Genomic DNA, 25,113 nt, shown 5'->3' with positions numbered 1-25,113 from the left:
AAATTAGGGATTACGCTATAAAAAAGAGAAAAATTTTTTTCATAAGACTTTATTTATCAATTTAATTAACAACATCAAAGCTGCTTTTGTCAGACATTATTGGCTCAGTATGATTAGAGACTGATCGACTTCTACGACCTCCATCCCAGTCTCGAGAAGTTGCAAGACAGGATCCGATTCGCTCGCGTAACTGCTTTTCCGTTGTTTCCGGAAATTTCCGTCTGACAGCAACTAAATGTTTATAAAATATAATTGAATTTGTTAACAAATTTTTTTAAACTAAAAGTTAAAACTAATTAACTTTATCTTCTGTGAAAAGGTTGTGGTTTTGTAACTTTTTAAGTCGATGTTTTTTTTAAGACTCCACATCCCTAATACACACACACACACACACACACACACACACACATATTCATACATATATATATACATATATATATATATATATATATATATATATATATATATATATATATATATATATATATATATATATATATATATATATATATATATATATATATATATATATATATTATGCATATAATATTTAAAATATAAATAGCGAAACTTGCCAATTATGACATTTTAGATTGGGTGTTTAATTAGTGCTTTTTTGCCTTTTTTTCCATGTACAGAATATGTAAGGCTTAGTTGCTTTGAAAATATGGACTTTATTACATCCGTTGTCATTCTTTTATAGTTTTCTCCGCCCAATGAAGCAAGGTGATAAACCAAAAATTAGTAGTAGATTTATTAACTAAATATTTTACAACTACTGCAATTTAAAAGAATAATATAATGCATTAAATAAAAACTTTAATTTATACTATTACTATTATTATTTTTTAATTATTATTATTGTTATTATTATTATTATTAATACTATTATTGTTATTATTATTATTATTATTATTATCATTATTATTATTATTATTATTATCATTATTATTATTATTATTATTATTATTATTATTATTATTATTATTATTATTATTATTATTATTATTATTATTATTATTATTATTATTATTATTATTATTATTATTATTATTATTATTATTATTATTATTATTATTATTATTATTATTATTATTATTATTATTATTATTATTATTATTATTATTATTATTATTATTATTATTATTATTATTATTATTATTATTAGGAAAAGTATCTTGATAATAAGTGGAATTGCCGTAAACAGATGGATCTGTCAGTAAAATAGAATTTCTGTTAATATAAGTTTAGTATATCATCAATTACATATATTTTTTGTTAGATTTTAAGGTTTAAGGTGTTTTTTACCGTATTTCAGGTTATATATATGTAATTTTCATTTTTTTAAAGATTGATAAAATAGTTACTTTCACTAATTATTTTCGCTCCAAACTTAGCTTATTGGTTCCTTTTATAAAACCCTTTTAAAAAATTAAAAGATCGTGGAATTCCATGAAATATTTGTTAAGCTTTCTACTTTCTCTTTTTTCTCATTATTTCCACTTATTATTTTCATTTACGGTTACTTCGCTTTGATTACGTTAAAATCGAATGACGTAAAAAAAAGAATATGAGGTCACATAACAATGCGTTTTATTGTGAAAAAATCCTTTACTAATGGAAACCAATCGTCTGATACATGGTTTCCTTAATCTTTTTCAAAATGATTTTTTTTTCAAATACACTCATTTTTACTAAATCTAATTTTAAAAAATGTTAAAAGTAGTAATACTTGCAGAAAAATAGCGATAAATAATGAAGTGAGACAACTTAAATGTTTGTTTATGGTTGTAACGACTAATGACTGGGTGGAAGAGTGGGGAAAGTAACAGGACAGCTGATGTTATCGTTAAAATGTAGCTTCTTAGAAAACCTTTTTTTTAAAGTGACCAATTATTTTTATATCATCAAACAAAAATAATATGAAAAGTTCATGACTTTGACAAAAGTTCACTCTACCTTAAACCAATCCTCCCAAGTTCAGTTTATAAGTGATATTACTGAATAGTATTACAAACAAATACAATTAAATGATAATCATGAAATTAGTTCAACGATATATGCGCTGGACTAAGAAAACCAACTAAATAAAATTATTAGCTTTTAAATTAGAATCAACGGATTGTTGACTTAAATTGACGCGGATATAATCGAATAAGGTTACGAAGCCATTGTGGCTATTAAGCACGGTGGAAGTTAAAATGAAATGGCGACACTTAATGTTTATTATAAAATAACACCTAGTAAAAATTATTTTTAGTTAAATTTAGCACGTAAAATCATCATAATTTAAAAGCAGTTTCTTAATGGCATGTTATAAAAAGAACTTTTCAATCAATACATTTTTTTAATAATTGGACTACCTTTTATGCATATGGGACGATACTGGTATGGATGCACCACTATTATGAGCATAAAGAAAAGTTTTGAATAATAATAATAACAACAATAATAATAATATTAGGAAACTTTAGTTTTTAATATTATTGAAACTAACTAGAGTAATCAACCATTGGCCAGAGTCGATATTTAAAAAACGAAACACTTAAAATGTGAAAAAAATGATTAGAAAAGAATTTAGCACGAAAGTTATTTATTTGTAAAAATGAACCATTGATTAGAATATTTCATTGCTTGAGTTTGGTTAAATTTTACAATTTGTCAAAAATTAATTTCATTTTGAACATCATCAAACAAAAGGAAGCCATTCTTCAAAAAAAATGTCTTCATTTTAAAATGTTTATAGAAATTTAAGCCGTAATGTTCACCCATGCAGTATTAAATGAGCAAAAAAAATTATGTTCTAACTATCTGGCATTCAGTTGTATGCCATACGTATTTAGAAATTTCTTAATATTTTCTTTCAAAAGATCTCGTTAGTTTTATGTATTGATATTCTATGTTAATTGATAACATAGTCACCAAGTTCCTTCGGAATAAAAAGTTGATGCATAAATAATTATAAATATTTTAATGATATTAAAAATTTCAAAAACATTTTAAAATGCTTTTTAAAAAAAATGATACCAAACCTAATTTAAAATCATAAAAATGTTGCCGCATTCGTCATCGAGCAGATTTAGGTGTTAACAAACTGATATATGGTAGTCTGTGATAAAGATCTCAGAATGTTCACTTAACTGAGGTGATATTCACATCACAATAATTAAATTACTGCATCTAAACGCAACAGTTAAAGACTCTTAAATTTGATAGTGAAAAAACTTTTTTTTAGTGAATTTTATAATAGCACTTTACATAATAACAATCACTTATAAAAAGTATTTTTAAAAAAGATTTAAAAAATTACACTTTATTAGCTTTTTTGCCTGACAGAAGGATTTATTAATTTTATTTCCAAAGATTTATTATTTTATTACTGATTTTCCTTAAATTTAGAAATAAGATTAAGTTAGCGTGTTCGCTTTAGGGATCGCCAGTTACAGTTTACGATACACTAACTTTACGGTGTACTTTACCGTATACTTGGTATACTAATAATTAGTATACAGATTAGTATACCTGTTTACTTTTATTTGTGAAATATTTTTGGACTGGCTTTAAAATTTAATAATTATATTTTCTTAATGAATTAAATTACTTGACCATGTCTATTGTTTTTTTGTTTTTTTTTTTAAATTCAATTTTTGTTTCTTAAATTTACTTAATAAAAACTTCAATTTGTTAAGTTGTTATATTTTTATACCAGGCTGTTTGTGCTGCTCTTCAACGTTTTAAGATTTAAGATTGTTTATTCTACAGATTTCTCTGATCTGAAACAAATTGCAATAACAGTAATAAAAAAAATCAATAAGTAAAAATTTTAGCTTACGTTTTACTTTACAGTATACTTTACGGTATAGTATACGGTAAACTGTACACTAAATTTTTAGTATACTGTACATCGGCGATCCCTAGTTTGGTTGTAGTAGACGTCTGAGTCTTCAAATCATTTTGTCACCCAAATGAAATAGAATTAATTAGAAATAGATATGATTTAAATAAATAAATTGAGCCCTCTACCAGTTTTGTTTTGTGAAAACTTTTTCAAACTATTTAAACAAAAATGAAAACGTCTGAAAGAAAACCAGTTAAAGGCGTTTTGCAAAAACGCTTTATATCTCCCAAAATTATACATCTCCTAATATTACAAACTAATTTGCTTAAACTACTTAAGCATAAAAAGTTTTAGAAATCAAAAGAATGTCTTGAGAAAAAGTAATCAATCTTGAAAAAGAATCATAAAAGAAATCCTTTTTCTTCGGAAATTTTGTCACCAATTATGTTACTAACTAAAAGACATACTGCGCTGATTCCTTTTCAAATCTGTTTCATCGGCCAAAATTGAGCTAGAGTTATAATCTTAGGCAAAAAATTAACAACTTTTTGTGAGTTAAATGGATCATTATCAAATTTATTAACTAGACTTAATGCGGATCAAATGGTGATATTGTTTGTTTTTTGTTTTTCGGTTTCGATTGTTTGGGATCGCTGGGAACACCTAGAATGTAAAGCGAGAGCCAACTTTTTAATGTTAATAAAAGTCATGACATACTTCACTAAACCACCAAATGTATCAAACTTGATATTTCAGATCTAATATCAATTTATTTTTGTAAGCTTGCAACCGGTTGCTAGGTTCACCTGAACTGCATAGCAACAGTAAACTTTGCTTAGTTACCATTTGTTAGGTTGTTCTTACCTCAGAAAATTTATCTATTGACTAATTTTTTTTACTGTGACATATATTAATCATATTTAAAGTATTCACCTGTTCCTTATAACTATAAAATATTAAACCAATCAACAAACATAAAATAATTTTAATTATAAAAAATAAGTGCAACTGGAAACTAACAAATATTTTCTATTTATAAAACAAAGTCTCTAAAAATCGGTTCTTCAAAGAATTTTAACACATCACTAGGAAAGATTTTAGAATTTTTCTCAATTAAAATACAATACAGGAAAGAAATGATACAGATGTTGTTATAACTACCCACCCAACAGCAAGTCGTCTTAAAGACAAATTGAAGACGTCTTGAAATTGGTCTTAAAGATGTCTTAAACTGGTCTCAAATGAAACACAGTAAGTCGGCTTATTTAAAACGTCTTAAAGTTGTCTTATTTAACACGTATTAAAGACGGCTTAAACTGGTCTCAAATGAAACACAGTAAGTCGTCTTATTTAAAACGTCTTAAAGTTGTCTTATTTAACACGTATTAAAGACGGCTTAAATTGGTCTCAAATGAAACACAGTAAGTCGTCTTATTTAAAACGTCTTAAAGTTGCCTTACTTAAGTCGTCTTAAAGTTGTCTTAAACTGGTCTCAAATGAAACACAGTAAGTCGTCTTAACTAAAACGTCTTAAAGTTGTCTTATTTAACACGTATTAAAGACGGCTTAAACTGGTCTCAAATGAAACACAGTAAGTCGTCTTATTTAAAACGTCTTAAAGTTGCCTTATTTCAGACGTCTTATAGTTGTCTGAAACTGATCTCATATGAAACACAGTAAGTCGTCTTAACTAAAACGTCTTAATATTATCTTATTTAACACGTATTAATGACGGCTTAAAAAGTCGTGTGTGCATATATATATATTTCCTTTGAATCTCCTGCCAACATAAATATATATAATTATATTGTATTAGAAGGAGACTGGAAGGTGGTGACAGAAAATAGAAAGGTGTGAATATATAAACTATCCAAATGCAATAACTAAAAAAAGAGACATGATTTACTATAGAAAAATACTTAACAGCATCCACAAAAAAAGAGTACATGGTTATTAAATTTTATAAATATTTTCGTGATGCTGGTGCGTTTTTTAACACACCCTGAATAAATTTACGGACTGTCTTCTCCGAATTTTTTGGATATGTCTTTCGGACAGCCGCTAAAAAGAGAAAATTAATTAAGCAATAAAAGGTCAAGAAAATCATTGTTTTTTTGGAAAGCAGCGTTAGAAGACAATTACCAATTATACATTAATAATATAAAGATGGGTTTTTTTAAAATTTCTCTATCCGCCTCTCTGTCTATCCATGTTGAAATTTATCATCAGCGAACAATTTAATTTCTAAATTCGAATAGTTTCTCAGAAATCTCTAAAATATGTGCTTGCAATAACCTAGCCATAGGCCCTTTACGGAAGTATTTAAAAATTCCTTTGAATTATTAGTTGGTCTTTTGCATATAGTCAAAGCAGAAATCCGGAAACATATATAATACCAGTAGCTATAAGTGGAGACTATATTTTTGATGTTACTTATACGACTGGAAACTAAAATCGTAATCCGTCCGCTTGCGAAATTCTTGTTCTTCATTAAACTATTTTAAACATCATTACTACTCTTCCTTCCCAAGAGCCTTTGATAATGCACCCTTTCACAAGAACAATATCCAGTATAAACAACAGTCCATTTTAAAAATGATCTTGCTGGAGCATCACAGAGAAAAGTTCTAACTTTAACAGTGTGTTCAACTGATTTTATTGTCAGACCGCATAAATTTAAACCACACAATTCTTGTCATTCTTCCGTAAATGGATATAAAGAAGTAATTAAAAAGGCAATTAAGGAAGGAAATAAAGCATGGACGTATAAGAGTGGACGTGCAACTTATTACAGTTTAACTTTTTGTATTAGTTTAAACTTTTATAGCATTTGTTTAATAAGACTGTTCATGATAAAGTAACTACTTCATGTTTTGACAAATTACTAAACAAATTACACCAAGATAAAGAAAATTAGTTGTCCGCACGAACAGATTTTATCATTTTTTCAAGATAAACATTTGTAAACTTGGAAACTTTTTTCGTGTAAACAAAGTCTGTGAATGATAAAATAGACCTGTAAGGATAAGTTTAAAATGACTAAAAAAAGTTTTGCTAAATATAAAAAAGCTTAAATATAATTTTTTATCAAGATCTGATTTCATTCAATTCTTTCGTCCTTCGTTCGCCAGCTTAGTCCTTCATTCACCAAGCTATTTTATAATTCATTTGATAATTCGAAATCTTTTCAAAAATGAAATAAATTTATAATTATCTTACAAAATGCGGTAGATATTTCATGTTTTCGTTTTTCATATTTCATATATTTTTTCATTTATCATAAAAAGCACATAATAACCCATTAGTTTTTGTCAAATAAAATTAAGGTTATATATAGCTGGTATATCGTATTATGTTAATATTAAATTCTTAGTTCTTCTTGCGGTTTGCCATAAATTGGCTTTGGTAAATTCTTTAAAACTGTGACAAATTATTTATGCTTTCTTGAATTCATTTTATGTATAAGTTATTTAACCATAACTGTATATATTTCTGTTTTTAAACATATATATATATATATTAGGGTGTCCCAAAATGACATAATTTTTTTTAGTTTTTAACTATTTTTAGATTTTCAATCAGTTTCATATGTATTTTTATCTACTAAAAGCAAAAAAAAAAAAAAAAGGAAAAAAATTTCATATTTGACCCCCCCGCCGCTCTTTTTTTCGTGTTTTTTTTCTAAAAAATGACAAATAGGACTAAAATTATTTTTGATAATCAACTATGTTCGCATTTTTTATAATTTTCTTGTGTAATTTTGTTTAATAAAACTTAATCAAATGTTATTTTCAAAAAAATTTCATATTTGACCCCCTCATAACCCATTTAAAGTGTTTTTGCCCCAAAAAAATCCTTAATATACTCCTTTTATATATCTATTATTTATATCCAATATAATTAATTGTTATTATAATTTCAAATAGTTTTATAATAAATAAAAATAAGAATCTATTAAAAATAAATTGTCACCTGGTTTATGACCCTACTGCCCCCCCCCCCCATCCCCCATCCCCGATCCTTTCTCATAATACCCTTGCTGTATGATTTTTTTCTGGCTAAATATGGAACTTTATAAATTATAATTTTTAATTAAAACAACTTGATAAATACTCAATTATTAAACAAAAAAGCAAAGAAATGATTGGTATAAATTTATAATATTAAAGCACATTGGGAATAAGTATTAAGAAATTCAAAATCTCATTTTCTTAAAACTATAATATCAAAATAACAATATTTTAAAGGTGTAACAAAAAAGAGATTGTTTATAACATATTATAAAAAATTAAGTTTTTGAATTGCTTGTTTATTTATGTGAGGAAGAACTTTTCGATGGTGTTCTACTGCACGTAAAAGAAATTCTTTCTGCTCTTCATCTTTTGTAATAGATGTTGCATAGTCTTGAATTAGTTTAACAGCTCTTTCTGCTGTATCGTTTACAGATTTCAGTGATTTGATATGCTCAAACATGTAATTAAAATTTGTGTTAGCTTGCCAAAACTTTGGGGATTTTGCCAACCAACCACCGTCCTCGTTTAGATATCCGAATACATTTAGAGTGTTGCTTGATTTTGGTCCAATTAAATCAGTCAAACAGGTACTCTGCTTTAGAAGTGGAAATTTCGGAAAGCCTATATCATGTTCACAGTTTTCTTTTATATTTTTCAGAATTGTTTTAGCAATTTTAGTTTTATCACGATCAGATACCTTATCAGAAGATAATGAAAGAGGGGACATCTATTCGGTTAAATACCAAAGATGCCGATTAAATGTTTCCAGGGCAGCAACAGCAACATCATTGTCAATTTTTTTATAAATAAGCATTTCTTTGTCGAATTCCAAGTCATTAAATGGGGCATCGATTTGCTTGTGCACGTAAGCCATATTTTCACATAAAATAGTAAAGCAAATTTACAAAACCGTGATAATTTCTCTATAAAGCTTTCTTCATACTCTGCCAGGTCAGCAAAAGCAAACATTTTTGATGTGTACAAGATTGTACACATCCATCTAGCATGATGGAAGGCTCCAGGTTTGTGCCACTGTATATTTATTTGTTTTGGATTGAGTAATTGCAAAGCAAGTTGACAACATTCTCGATAATCATCTCTTAATATTTTTCGAGATTTCCGGTTAAGTAAACCAGACAAAAAAATTATTACTTCTGCTTGCTTGGTCTTTAATACTGGTTCTTCGATTTTTATTTTTCTAAAAGTAGTGTCTGAAGTTAATGAAAGTTTAGGCCATACCTCATTTTTAAATTGTCTAAATGGCTCGTAATTTGGAGATCTACATTCTCCAAAAATTTTTAAGTAAACAGAAGACAAAACTCTTTCAAAAATATGGTGTCGGCAGGCGCACCAAAGTAACTTTTTATTAAAGTGTTCTTCAATTAACTTTGCATAACCATTTATCCAACCTGAATTTGATGGAGTTGTGTCAAAAATCATTGCCACAAGCGTTTTTTCTAGTTTCCATGCCTTTACAGCATCTATGGTAGCTGTTGCCTGACATCGCCCAGTTGTATCAGGAATCCTGGATACACACAACAATTTCCCTTCAGGTGCACTTGGTTTTCCTGTTACAACAATAGCCAAACGTTCCACTTTACCATCGACCTCAGATACCAGCTTTGAATCCCAGTGAATGGAAGAGTACATGGGTGAAATGAATGTTTTCTTAATATCATTTGAAACTTGCTGTCGAATTTTATTACCTGATCTGTTCGCTGTGCTCTTTGAGATAGATATTTCATCTAAATTGTGACCTAATGCTTCAGCTACAGCTATAATGATCCCAGATCTTTCTCTGTTGGATAAATTCAACCTATCAGCCATTAAGGAAACTTTAGGGTTTTCTAATATCTTGATTTTTTTGTTCTGTCTAGCAATAGTACTTTCTTCATTTTTATTATGATTTTTGTCTTCATTATCAAATGCTGCCAATACATTGAAACTTTTTTCTTTTATGTTTTCCTTTCTAGATTTCTCTTTTTCAATAGCCTTGATTTTATGTTTCTCTTTCTCCTCCTTTCTTTTCACTCTCATAGCATAACTCTTATCTAATGGGCCCAAAAATTGCTTTTTAAAATGACGCTAATCTGCGAGAAAATCTATATCTGAGATCTGACTATTGATACTACGCGAGGTATCTTTTCTTATCAAATTTTCTGCATTTGATGCCGCAATATCAAACAACGATGATAGTTTATTAGTAAAACTCAGAAGTTGAGCTGCATAACATTTTTTTTTGCATTTTTAATCAAGATTTCTCTAAGATGAATCAGATGCAGTATCATTCTAACAATGTCTTTCTTCTGTTTTGTTGAAACTCCAGCCATTTTCCAAAAAACATTAACTTTTTCCCAAACTACAGATGCAACTTCTTTTTTACCAGTTAATTTCAAATCGAATCTTGTAAGATAAAGATAATGGCGTACAACATCTCCATTTGTTGGTAGTTGACAGTATATCTTTGCTTCAAGGGTAGGTAATAATTTACCAACAATATTATCAAACTTCTCATCCTTTTTCCTCAATTTACTATTGCTCATAACTGATCGAATATTTTTTATATATGCTATTATATCTATAGATAAAAAATAACTATAAATTATTTGAATAATCATAAAAAATTTGAATAATCATAAAAAATTTTCTCATCTCAAACATTGCGATTAATACTATTTAGTAATTTTTGAGATTCATTGAATTGAAACAAATTATATTTACTAATATAAGCTATGATACATAGATTAGAATTATAATAGTGATCAATAGTGATACAAAACATATTTAGTTGCAATAATACATTTATTTATTTAGCCTAAAATCACAATTTATAAGTAAATAATTTTGAAAAAAAGGGTGGCAGAGGGGGTAAAAACTTTAAAAGAAGGGCGGGGGGGGTCTAACTTCATAATTTTCCAAAAATCTTCTTATTTTCACTTTTAATGGACAAAACTACACACAAAACTAAAGGAAAATTTTTTTTTTTTTTTTTTTGGGACACCCTAATATATATATATATATATATATATATATATATATATATATATATATATATATATATATATATATATATATATATATATATATATTACACAAGTCTTTTTAAGCCGTCGTTAATAGGTGTTAAATATGACAACTTTAAGACGTTTTAAGTAAGACGACTTACAGTGCTTCATTTGTGACCAGTTTAAGACATCTTTAATATCAATTTCAAGTCGTCTTAAATTTGTCTTTGAGACGACTTGTTGTTGGGTGGGAAACATCCATGATTAAAGACATCTTAAACTGGTTATACCGTAAGACATCTTGTTAAGATGTCTTACGAACGTCTTAAACTGGCTGTACCGATAGACGTCTTTTAAAGATAAGTTAAAGAAGTCTTAAACTGGTTATTCTGAAAGATATCTTAAACTGGTTATACCAAAAGACGTCATAAACTGTTTGTTGCAACAGACGTCTTGTTAAGATGTGTTAAAGACGTCTTAAAGTGGTTATTCCGAAAAACGTCTAGTTAAGATATCTTGCGGACATCTTAAACTGGTTGTTCCGACAGAGGTCTTGTTTAGATGTCTTACGGAGGTCTTAAACTGATTATTCTGTAAGACGTCTTCTTAAGATGTCTTGCGGACGTCTTAAACTGGTTGTCAGAAGACGTCTTAATGAGGTGTGGAAAAGCCGTCATAAACACGTCTTTAACTAGTTGCAGACATCTAGACGAGTTAAAGATAAGTTACATACGTCTTAAAGTCGTCTCATGTTGGGTGGGTAGAGTTTACTCTAAAGAGAGAGAGAGAACCCAACATGACAATATTTTTGAAATTTATTAGAATTAGCTTTAAATGAGTAATTTGTTAAAATAAGAATCACATACAATATTTTTATGATTCTTGAGGATATATTATGGATGTTTCTTAAAAAGTTTCTTACAAAATTTTTCATAAAACTTTTTAAGACATGTGCAAAAAAAAATCTGCGCGTGTTCTGACGTGGTGTTTACGGAAACCGCGCATCATTTTAAATAGCTAATTGTTTTAAAATGTCTTCATATTAAAGTTATTTAAAATTTAACTAACTCTGATATTAAAACAATTAGTTTTAATTGAAATGCCATCAAATCAAGATAAGAAGCGAGAAAAAGTTTTGCACTTTCTAGTTGAAAATCCTGGTGTATCAAACAATGCAATTTCTAAAGAGCTGCAGATTGCTTTGAGAACAGTGAAGACCGTTGTGAAACGATTTAAGGACAATGGTACAATCAAAAGAAAATCAGGAAGTGGAAGAAAAAAATGTTTTGTTAGACGAAATCTTGGTAAAAAAAGTGAAAGATGCCTCACACAGAAAACCGGAAATTTCTGCTCGAACTTTAGCGAATAAATTTAAGACAAGTGCTTCCACTATACAAAGAGTAAAGAGAAATTGTGGCTATAAAAAGAAAAAAGTTCCTCGTCGTGAAGAAAAGCAAGAAAATGTCGCAATTCGATGTTAAAAGCTGCTCTATAAAAAATTATGTGTTAAAAAATCTTGTTTGATTATTGACGATGAAACTTATTGTACTGCATATTTCCGATCTCTTCCAGGACACCGAAATTATTCAGCAATTAATTGCAAGAAACTGAATTCTTACTATAAATGCATTGGAATGCAAAAGTTCGCTGAAAAATTCTTAGCTCGGCAAGCAATTTGTGAATGTGGTGAAAGAAGCTCTTGTTTTGTGACTACGGGAACAATTAACACCAAAATATACATAAAAGAATGCCTCAAGAAACGTCCTTTGCCGTTTTTAAGAAGACACACGGGTAACCCGTTATTTTGACCCGATTTAGCATCATGTCACTACTCTGGGACAACTTTAAACTGGCTTAGAGAACATAAAGTAGATTTCGTTGAAAAACACTGCAATCCACCAAATTGTCCAGAACTACGTCCTATCGAAAGATATTGGGCTCTTGTCAAAAGAAAACTAAGGTTCAATGTAAAAGAAGCCAAAAACATTAAAGACTTTAAAAAGAAATGGATTAGAGCTACCAAGAAGGTCCAGCCGAAGACTTTGCAAAAGCTGATGTCGAGTGTAAAACGCAAAGTGCGTGCGTTCTCACCTACAAAACTTCACAAACTTTCTTATGTGAAATTTCATAATATTAATATATGTACTTTCAAAATATATATAACATTCAACATCGAAATACAATAGTCAAATAAATATCCTTTATAATTTCCGCGCAGATTTTTTCTGGTACATCTCTTAATATGTATTCATGGTTTTTTAGCCTTACATAAGTTATTTGAGTTTCCTGAGCTTCCAGAATATAAAATAACCCAAGTTTTTAAAATATTTTGTAAAATAAGCTTTCTTTCTCTTTAATTGCCCTCTCATCATCCAAAAGTATTCGTTTCGGAATCTTTTTTATTATTACTCATCAGTTTTAAAGTTGCTAAACGTACTGTGCAAGTTTACGATGATGATACAAATTTAGATAGATACACATTGACAGTATAGAGTTCTTGTAAATTTTTCATGCTTTTATGTTCATTCACCAGGTTACGGTATATTTTATTGGTTTTCAAGTGTGTTACAAAATTTTATATATCTTCATTTATTTCTTTCATAAAGAAAAAAACAATATTAGCATGTAATATGCAATAGACGATGACTTAGAATTTTTTCCATATAGTTAGGGATTCTTTATTTCGATTGTGTACAGTTACTCTCTTGGATGCTAAATACAAGATAGAATCTAAATAACTGAAAGGGTATAAGTTATCAAGTCTTTTGATAGCTTCTCTTCTTAGCTTTTGTTATTCTTTGTTTAGTTAAATGCAAATCTTTGACTGAGTCGCGCCATTTATATGTTGTATATAAGAAAATGATCTACAGTTAATATATTGGGTTAAACTTTTATAAGCTTCTTGTTGCTTTTTTTTTTTTTTTCATTTATATTGAACTTGGTGTTTTTAATCAAATATTTGGCAAGTTAATCATAGATTAGACAAGTTACTAAATTTTTCTTCTCTAGAATGCTTCAACTAATTATTAATTTAGCTTTTAGCAAACAGTTGTTAATTGCTTTTACTCAATATTGCCTGGAGAATATATAGACTTAAAGTACAAACTGAGCAATTCTGGGAAAAACAAGTTCCTGTTGTTAAAAGTTGAAAATTGTAACAAATGTTTTTTCTTTTTTTTTTTCTCCAAAACTTATTTTAAGACATTTTTACAAAAAGATTCTGCTTTTTAACTACATGTATAGATATTGGTTACAAAAGCATTTTAGGATATATGATAAAAACTTAACACACTAAGAATTTTCGTGAATTTCATTAGCGTAATATTATAGAGAACCAAACAGGTCTTTTCTTTTCAAAAAGTCCGTTATTGTAATGCTTAGTGTGCATGCTTGAATTTTTAATTTAAAAAATAGATTTCATTTATATTGAATATTTGTGGTGTCGGCCATAGCTGGCTCACTCTAAGACAAATTATAAAGTGTTAAATGTAAACACTCTGCGCACCATTTAATGTGATTAAAAATGGAGCAATCTGCTTTGAGTACAGCATATATTTCATCATTTTATATCCTTTGATAAAAATTTGTGTTTTTTAGAAAAAAATAAACTGAATTACTAGCATTATACGTAAGCTTTATACGTAAGTCAAATCCCAATATATGTATTCTAATGATCTAACTTAAACAGAACGACCAATGTATGACCACATTTTTAAACTGACATATGAGGTCAGTCTTTCATAATGCAAAAGGATTGTTATGCAGTTACTCTTCAGAGAAAATATTGTTTTAAAATTATCCCAGCCTTTTGCTAAATTATTTCAATTGGGATAACAATAGAAATAATTTTTCGCAAACGCATCAAACATGTTAAAAAAACCCCAGAGTTAGTTATCAACAAGTCCTATTTGCATCAGTTTAGTAGCTTGTTTAAATGATTTAAGAAGATTTTAAGTTTTGACATTTCCATTTTCTAATATCATTGTCAAAAATTACGAATATTGTCTTGTAAGTTTTCCAAAGAAATAGACGATCCTTTTTTTTATGAAACTTATATATATTTTATAGACCCTAAGTTAAAATCTAGTAGCAAATACATGCATCAAATTTTTTTTATTACTTAAACTATTTTTCGCTATGGAAGTTCTAGCTCCAATGTGCGAGCGCCAATATCTAGGATATGTAAGTGATGAATGAGGTGACCATTTTAACCACGATAAATCAGCTATAAAAAGTGGAGATTAAAATATATTTTAACTAAAAATCTAAAATAATTATATCTTTTGTATTAAATAGCAATTTAACATTATTAAAAGTATATTATAGTAAAATATATATAATAAAGCGCGATAATATATTTATTCTACTACATATATATTTGAAATTGCATATTAATACAGACTAAAATATATATTCAGGGTTCCCACAGAAAAAAAGAATCAAAATTCCAGGACTTTCCAGGACCATTTTCCTACTTTTCCAGGATTTTCGCAAAAAAATTCCAGGACTTTTCCAGGATATTTCCCCCCCCCCCCCCAAAAAAAAAAATAGCCATAAAAAATTCAGAAAATTTACTTTGAAATAAACCATTCAAAAAGGTAAAAAACTTTACTAAAATTTTCATAAATAAATCTTTCTAATAAAACACAAAGCCTAGAGTATAAAATAGTGTAGTGCAGTCTTGTCTTACATGGAAGATGGAAAGTACTGTCTAGTTCTTATTCAGCTTTTTTTCAATCAAATCTAACTCATCAATTTCCTTCCACTTTTCTTTACATACCTTTTTTTGTTTATTTGACTCTTTTAAAAGCGTAAAGTCATTTTTCTTTTCTGCCTCTATGGCAAGTTTGTCCAACTCGTTAGATAACAACTCAATTTGACTTTGAAGAAGTCGCCGTTTTGCCCGAACAGCTTTTAACTCATCATCAACAATCTTTCGCTGTAACGCCAACAATCTTTCGCTGTAACGCTCATACCATGAAGAATTTCTCAATTCTTCATGGTATGAGCTGCTTGCTTTTCTAGCATGTTGCTGCATTTCTTTGGTAATTTTGATGCTTTCAGGAGTTTCTCCCGAAGATGAAAGGTGGTCTTCAATAATACGTAAAGCAACAAGGGATTTCTTCTTCAAGTTTTGAACCAAAAGTTGCTTATTTATACTAAAACCACGTTCTATTGATGACTGACCTTGCGAGAGCACAAAGATCAATTTAAAAATCTTCCAAACTTCTTCATAAGCTGTATTTTTCCCAATGAAGTCTGAATAAAATTGGTCAAGTCGATCATTTTTAAGGTCAAAATTTTGAAATGCGCTTTTGTTGATGTCAACAATTTCAAATAGCTTTTTTGTATTGTTCTTCTGTAAGCTCCGCAGACTTTGTTGGCAAACGATTACAATTTACTAATTTTTGTAAAAGAACAGAAAAACTTTTGACACAGTTACTTCGTTTGCTATCAATGGCCATTTGGATTGGATTTACAGATAAAGCAGAGCGTACAATAGAAAACTTTAATGGGGACTCGTCAAAAAAATGTACTGCTAAAAACTCCCCAGCTTCGCTTTTAAATGCAACTACTCTGTAATCGGTTGAAGCTAGATTGGCTTGGTCAAATTTTAAACGAGAAGCAAATCCAATATCAATGTCTGCTGGAGGTTTTTGAATATTCCTATAATTTATATTAAGTTGAAACAGCTGATAAAGTGCATCACATTTCTTTAAGACATCTTTGAGAATAAATCGGCTCAATAAGTCTTTGATAATGTCACCAAGAATAGCACTCATAAATGGTACCATGAGCTTACCTGTTTGAAAACTTTTTAGAAAGGCATTTAATTTCTCAGATATCATTTCAAAGAATTTCAATTTTGCTGGTAAAATTGGATCATGTATCATAGCTTTTAATATCTGCCAACTTTTATTATTGACGTCAGGTAGCTTGCTTTTTTTTAGACCACTAATGTATGTTACAAATTTTTTGTAATCATCAAGAAGAGATTCAGCTTTTTGTTCACAGTTTTCATTTTCGCACCACCTGTGTCCACAAAATTGAAGTGGACATTCCAGTGTTTCAGCAATATTTTCATAAGCTTCTTGCTGTGTGGGCGAATCGTGTAAGATTTGCCACATCGATTTCAAAGCATCATTTATTTTCCGGCCGATTGCTTTGGCACCAGCTTTCAAGCTTCCGTGAATGGTGTGAAGACCACATGTTCCTATATCAATAAGAGGATTTAGTTCTTCCTCTGGCCTTTGTTCACTTAAATTTTTGAGAAATAACAAGTTGACATTGGGACCATCAGAAGGTTTTCTTTTAATATGCTTCTCATGTGCGATGCTAATGCAGCCTCTCCCATGTTAGAAACATTAATTTTGCTGAAGCAATAGATACACTTGGCCATTGTTTCATTTATCTTCCGAACCCAGGGTTTAAATTGATCATCATATAACCATTTTTCTTGAAATACACACTCATTCTTAGGCATTTTTTAAATCTACTACACTAAAAGAAAAAACATTTTGAAAAAATCTAAACACAATTTTAAAAACTGACTGCAATTTAAACTACGCTATAAACATTTAACTAATTTAAAAATCAAAAATATGAAAAAATCTCAATCAATTATATAATTCTTATCATGTCAAGCATTTTTACAAATATATTAAGTAGAAGCAACCAACTGTGTTCTATACTTTACATTTTGAAATATTTTTCTTAATCAAAATATGATTACATTGGTGAGAGGGAAAATATACTTGATTATGATATTATTCATAAATCAGAACTATAAAACTTATCCTCTTAAAATTAGTTTAAAATTTTAACTATAGAACCCATGTAATTTAAAAATATGGTTAAAAATTTTGAAATTTAAATCCTTGAATTTAAACAATTCCAGGACTTTTCCAGGATTTAAGAGCAAAAATGAAAAGTTCCATGACTTTCCAGGACTTTCCAGGACACTCATCAAATTCCAGGACCTTCCAGGACTGTGGGAACCCTGTATATTGTGTAATAAAAAATCTAAAGACAAAATATACTGGTGGAATAATCATATAAAACAATATTTATTTTATAATATACAAAATTTATTATTTGTTATATAAGGACTTTCTTATAGCGTAAAACTTTGTTAGGTCACACAGCGGTTTTTAGGAAATCAACAGCAGCAACAACAAAAAAAAAAAAACTAACGAAATATGCACTAAACAATATATATTTTCTTTGCTTGCATATTTAAAAGTAAAAAAATTGTAGGTGCTTTTTAAAATAATGCTGCGCAGGTTGAGATACATTTCACAATGGACACTTTTCACCTGACTCATCTGAAAGAATTTAATGAACTTGTGATGTTGCTAAGGTCTGAAATAAACCAAATTATACTTTTAAATAAAAAGTAGTGTTTTCTTATTTTTTCACTATTGAAGAAAAAACTGAGTAACAAAAAAAAAATAGTCTGACTCAACTTTTCATTTTCTAAATAACTGATCTTTTAACAAATAACCTGTCAGTTTTAAATACCAGTGATTCACTACATCTAAGTCTCTTTAACCTATCAAGACAATCTAAAAAAAAATTATATATATAAACCATGAATAATTGTTCAACATGAATTAATAGTATAACCATTTAAAAACTTTGCAAACAAAATCATATTTAAAGTTTCCCATGTAAAAAATCTTACTTTTTATATTTCTTTGATACTAACCCAACTTTAAAAGTTAAGCTCATTTATATGATGGCTATATTTTCTATTTTGAACTAGTTTAATAACTTAGAAGATGAATATTGAGAAATTAGAGATCTTTTACTTAAATATCAATTGAATAATGAAATGAAAAAAAGATAACAAATTAAGTAAAAGTTGAATTAAAATCATTTTATAAATAGTAAAGAATTATGTGAAAGTTATTGCAAATATCTATATTAATATATATATATATATATATATATATATATATATATATATATATATATATATATATATATATATATATATATATATATATATATATATATATAGATACATACATACATACATACATACATACATACATACATACATACATACATACATACATACATACATACATACATACATACATACATACATACATACATACATACATACATACATACATACATACATACATACATACATACATACATACATACATACATACATATACAAATATATATATATTTTTAATGAAAACCTTCATTTTCAATTTTGGTCATTAAACATATATACTTAACATAACCCTCAAATGACCTTTTGAAAAAAATAAAAAGTTCTTTATTAATAAAAAGAGGCTGATTAATAAACTATGTTCATTAAAAGTTCAGTTATCTCAGATGCCTTTAGGAAAACCTTTTTTTCAGAGGCTAAATTTAATAAGATACTAGACAAATATTGAATATTTTATTTAAAATGCTAGGCAGCTATTAAGATAAAATAATTACTTGAATATATATATATATATATATATATATATATATATATATATATATATATATATATATATATATATATATATATATATATATATACATATATATATATATATATATATATATATATATATATATATATATATATATATATATATATCATATAAATACATTTAAAAAATATATATTTGCATTCAACAGCATAAAAAAGACTTCTCCACAAAATGAATTCATCACCACTGTAAATGGTTTTAAATAGCCTTTTTAAATTACATAAAAAGTTTACTTGAAATATACTTTGCAATAAATTTCCAATATGTTCATAATCAGTTTGAATGTTAATAACTAAGAACAAAAGACAATTCTTCACACCAAAACAATTTCTGTTAATGAAACTTAGATAATCACATTTTCTATAAAATTAAAAAGTTTATTTTTAAAAAATTTTCATAAGCAGTTTAATCAACTTAAGTGGCACCTGCCTAAATGAATTTATACGTAATATAAATAGAATACTATTATTACAAAAAATTTATAATATAAAAAAACTCACTGAATCTTTCCCATGTCTGATTATTTTTATCTCCCTAGTGATACTGAAGCTCTGTATTAATAGATATGAATAAATTTTTTATAAACATTACATGAATTTTCTATCAATTACACATGTTATTGCCCTACAATAACACATGTTTTCCCTACCACTTCTCTGGTAAACGCCCAAAATTTTCTCTGGTAAATCATTAATAAATTGTCCACAAAAATTTAAAAAGGTTGCATCAATACTAAATAAATTTGAAAAAGTAACAATATTGTAAAGGCTGAACAGAAGACAACATTAATCTTTTAATTTAGCCTGCTGGTATTACTGTTATCTTAACAACTTTAACTATTTAAAATTTGAGTTTTATATAATTCAAGTTCAATAGTTTTAAACTTCCATAAGTTTAAAAAACATAAAACATACACTGATAATATTTGCCAGCAGTAAAAAATTGAGAAAGTTTTTTACAGAATTGCAAAACTTAAGTAATTTATTATTCTGTTTAATATTGTAAAAGTTAAATTGTTAATAGCGGCAATCATCTTTCCTACTCCTTTATCTACAAGTGACAATCAATAAGCTCTGCAGTACAATAAAGTAGAATACACTAAGGATATTATAGTAAGATTAGTTGGGTAAAACTACTGTCTAAAATGCAAGTCAAAGAAATTTGGTCATGAGGAAAAGATATTTATGAGTGGAATAACAGAGATGAAGATAGCACATGCCTTATGTATCTTTTAATATTCTAGAGAAATAAATTATGCAATAGACCAGCTATACTTACCTTCATAATGTCAATATTGTTTTCCAACATGACAGATTTCATTCTTACACAGCAAAAAATCACAGAAGTGGCTAAAAGGAAACCTATTAAATGGGAATAATTCAATGGTTTTCCAGTTCATCAGATTTAGTATCACTTTATCACTCAATCTAGCCATACATTAAGTCAAAGCCCTGTGCATCTCTACATCACAGTGTCACTACTCTGAAGTTTTCCATCATCAAACTGTTGATTACCATGGCCATTGATCTCAAAACAACCTGCAGCGATTTAGGCCAGAAATTGACGCTTTAATTAAGCAAATGAATCTCTTATTGAGTATTATATCTTAAATTCATGTGAAAAATCTATGAAACAAATTGTTTTCAATAAAAGTATTACAGTGTTTTGAACATCTACTTGATAATATAAAAGCTCTAATGTGATGATTACACCAGACAAAAAGACAGGTACACATTTTTGGTTTCAAGCTGATTAGTTTTTAAATTTTGGGTATGATTTTTTTTTAACTGTTTATGGTTGTTTCTTTTAAACTTTTTTCTTGGAGTAGACAATTATAAATAATAATAATATATATGTACACATGTATATATTATTAAAATTATATATATATGCATATATATATATATACAAACATATATATATATATATATATATATATATATATATATATATATATATATATATATATATATATATATATATATATATATATATATATATATATATATACTTATATTTAAACATACATTGAAAGTTTGAAAAAGTAGTGTAATGCAACTTACATTTCCGTAGCTTTTCAACATTTTATTCATGACTTTGACATGAATAAAGATTACAAAAAAATATATCTGATTTTAATATCAGGTATATACACTTTTCAAAGAAAAATAGTAAATATATCTGATTTTAATATCTTTCTGTTTTTAGAGCTTTAATCATCACTTCGTATTTTACAAAATGGCGAGGATATTATCTGTTTATGCGCATGCATGTAGCATAAACGCAATTCAGTCGCAAAAACGCAAATAAGGTGTAGCAAAAACGCATTTAAGTAGCAAAAACGCAATCATGTAACAAAAGCGCATTAAAAGAGAGTATCAAAAGCGCAAAATTGTAGCCAAAGCGCATAAGAGTAGCGAAAGCGCAAAAAACTTGTAGCAAAAGCGCAGATACCGATCATTATTATTATTATTATTATTATTATTATTATTATTATTATTATTATTATTATTATTATTATTATTATTATTATTATTATTATTATTATTATTATTATTATTATTATTATTATTATTATTATTATTATTATTATTATTATTATTATTATTATTATTACTATTATTATACTTATTATCAATTTTATTAATTCTTCTATAAAACAAATTGGATTGCAAAATGCAATACAGAAAGAAGATAAATATGGTTAAAAAGAATCTATACCAACTTATATTACATTGTAGTGGTATGCAGTAGTATGCAGTGTTGATGAACATATATGTTCATCAACACTGTATACCAGTCAAATATTTAAGACAAAAAGATTTGGTGCACAAAGCAAAATTAATAATAAAAGTATCTACAAGAAAATTTAAGTTTACTTGCATATTTAGTATATTATGCAATATACAAGTCAAGTTCCATATACAACTCGACTAACTGCAACTTGCATATCACATATTCCTGTAATTATAACTAGCATTGACTTACAACTTGCCCTTTTATTACAATAATACTGCACACTATTAAAATTTATTATTTAAGAGTGATGTTTGGTAAACATAGAAAAATTATTGCATAAAATGCATCACATCATTATGTATGTCTATCATAAATACTGCCTACAAATAATTTAAATTTAAGTTTAAACATTACTTAAAATCTAACTAAAAATAATGAAAAGACTGTAAGAAATTTGAAAATATACATTACACACCAAAGACTCACTGACAGTTTTTTCCGCTATCATAATTTCTACATTTTCTAAGTCTGTGTCACTTAATACAGGCAAAATATTATGCCATTGCGTTTGGAGTATAGTTGATGCTGCTAACATGGTTTGGTCAACAGCAGGTTCTCTAAAACTTTGCAGCTTATTCTCTATGTTGTCCAAACGAGTTCTAATCTTTTTAATATCATAACGAATACCATTGAGAAGATCTAAGGATGACTTTTCAAATGCTATAAAAATAAAAAACACGCTTCATATTAAGACCTGCAGTAACTTGAAAGAATAATTCTTATTTATTTATTCATTTATTATATTCTACTATGTTCGTTTTGCAAGCACCTACACCTTATTTTATAGTTAACTTTGAAATGTTAAATTAAAGAAAATTTTAAAAGTTAAAAAAAGTGAGAAGTTGTCCTCTCAAAAGAGTTAGGGTTTATTGATTTTAAAGAAATAACTTTAACTATACAACCCTAATAAGAAATCAAATCTTAGCCACAAATCTCTTTATGAAAGCATCCTGATCAAAAAGCGTCAGTTTTGCTTCATTAACTGCAAAATCTACTTGCGATTCTATTAATGAAAATACACTTATAAAAAAACATCTTTAACAAAAAAGAAAATAGAAAGAAAGTAGATCATGTTTAAATTAACTGCATGGCTCTCTTGCAGTTGTTTTAAACATTATTAAGAACATAAAACATGGATAAGATTTTGGACACCTAAGGACTTATCAGAGTCTTGTTTTCCAGCCTGCTGACAAGCAGCATTTATCGTCCCTATTTTCAAAATATTCATATGATTTGCAATCTTCCTAATTATCAGTTAATTTTTATTTTGCGATAATATTTGTTAATCGTCAACTGTTGGTTCTTCCATTACATTTATATCTAATAGTGGTTTCTTGCAGCCTTGTTGACAGTTGAAATCTTGAGAAAAAAAATAGGCATACCAAATCTTGTTGGAACATCTTTTTTTTCACCAGCTGGTAGATCGAACCTGTCGTGTGTTTTAGAAATAAAAACTGGATCATCTACTGAAGGTGATTTAGTTTTTTTTTTGATTTTTCTAAAACTACACATTTCTGCAGACACATCAGAAATATCACCATCACTTTCTGTGATGGTGATATTTCTGATGTGTCTGCAGAAAAGCACTGTCCTCTGTTTCTACATTGGATGTGTAAAGAAGTTTTTCTGCAAGCTCATTGGCAGTCTTCAAGTTGTCAAAGTATGTATTATTTACTAAAACAATACCATTACCTGTACTTGAAAGTGTCTTTATGGAATACTTAGGCCAATTGAATTCAGATTTAGCACATGTTTCAATAAAATGTCTAATTCTAGATAAACTTGTGTATTTAGGTGGCCAATAGCACAAATCACTTCCAATTAGCCAGCAAGATGGTATAACTTCCATTGAACCTGACCCTCTGTTATCATTTTCATCTTTGAATGCAAAAATAACAAACTTTTTGCTGCTGTAATTTTCTTTGTCCATGTTTATGTACAACTAGCTTTTAAAAAATTAGTTAAACTTAATTGAAAAAAGTGTGTTGAAAATAAGAAATATAGCTAAACAAAATTAGATATTAGATAAGAAAATAAATGAAATGAATAAAATAATTCTATTAAAAATAAGAATATATATAACTGCTTTAAATTGAAAAAGTAAATAATAAATCATAAATAAAAAACAAATAAATTTAACAAAAAGACACTAGTTCATATAAATATTTAGAATACAAAGGATAATAAAGTAATGTTTTAAAGACCAGTTGTATGCCCATGAAGTAGCGAAAAAACTACAAAGTAATTATCTCTTGGTATAAGCATGCACTTTTTTAAAATATTAGTTGCTGGAATAACAAAAAACTCAGCTGAAAAATTTGTGACACGGTACACTTGAAATAGTGAAGATTTACAAGGATAGGAATAAAAACTATTTTGTTTGGAAAATTTACGACATAATAACATAACCATAGCTATTGTCAATTATGTTATCAATAACAATAATTTTTCCATCTGTAAGTAGTGCACAATTGTTGCAGTTATCTAAACAAAATGTAAAACCTGCATAACAAATTTGCATATACTGTATGCCTTGATTACCAAACGTTGGTCCATTGGAATGTTGTTTAGACAGTTTTGGCTGTTGAGAACTAGGCCTGCAAAACACAAATGGCTTTTCACCAAGTTCAGATAAACGCCTGCATATTTGTCTTAAAGGGAGTGTGCCAGTTCTAATCATTTTTTTCAACATGCCTAAAGCATTTTCAAAAGGAAAAGCACTGTATTCATCTAGTGTGCCAAATCGTCGAACATCATCACAAACATGGATGAGACTATGTATAGTGTATATAACTGCAGTATCACCATATAGTTCAGACATCTGTTCAACAAACTCTTTTAAAAGATTTTCTGCATAATCACAGTACATATTCAACATTGAATTACTTGAAAGAATTGTCACAGCAACATGCATTAACATGAAGTGATGGTATTGTTGTGGAGAAGGATGACTT

At 27.7% G+C, this 25,113-nt stretch overlaps 2 pseudogenes; both read right to left on the bottom strand.

Moving 5' to 3' along the window:
* Positions 1-33: 33 nt before the first annotated feature.
* Positions 34-24,327, bottom strand: LOC149878000 (uncharacterized; annotated as a pseudogene).
* LOC145202389 (uncharacterized) lies at positions 8,098-10,425 on the bottom strand (annotated as a pseudogene).
* Positions 24,328-25,113: the final 786 nt, after the last annotated feature.

The sequence above is a fragment of the Hydra viridissima genome, unplaced genomic scaffold, assembly GCF_058129835.1.
Source record: "Hydra viridissima isolate aposymbiotic clone 2 unplaced genomic scaffold, HvirCarnegie_v1 scaffold_15, whole genome shotgun sequence".
Lineage (NCBI taxonomy): Eukaryota > Metazoa > Cnidaria > Hydrozoa > Anthoathecata > Hydridae > Hydra > Hydra viridissima.
Note: the sequence above shows the minus strand (reverse complement) of the source record. Positions and strands in the feature narration are given on the sequence as shown.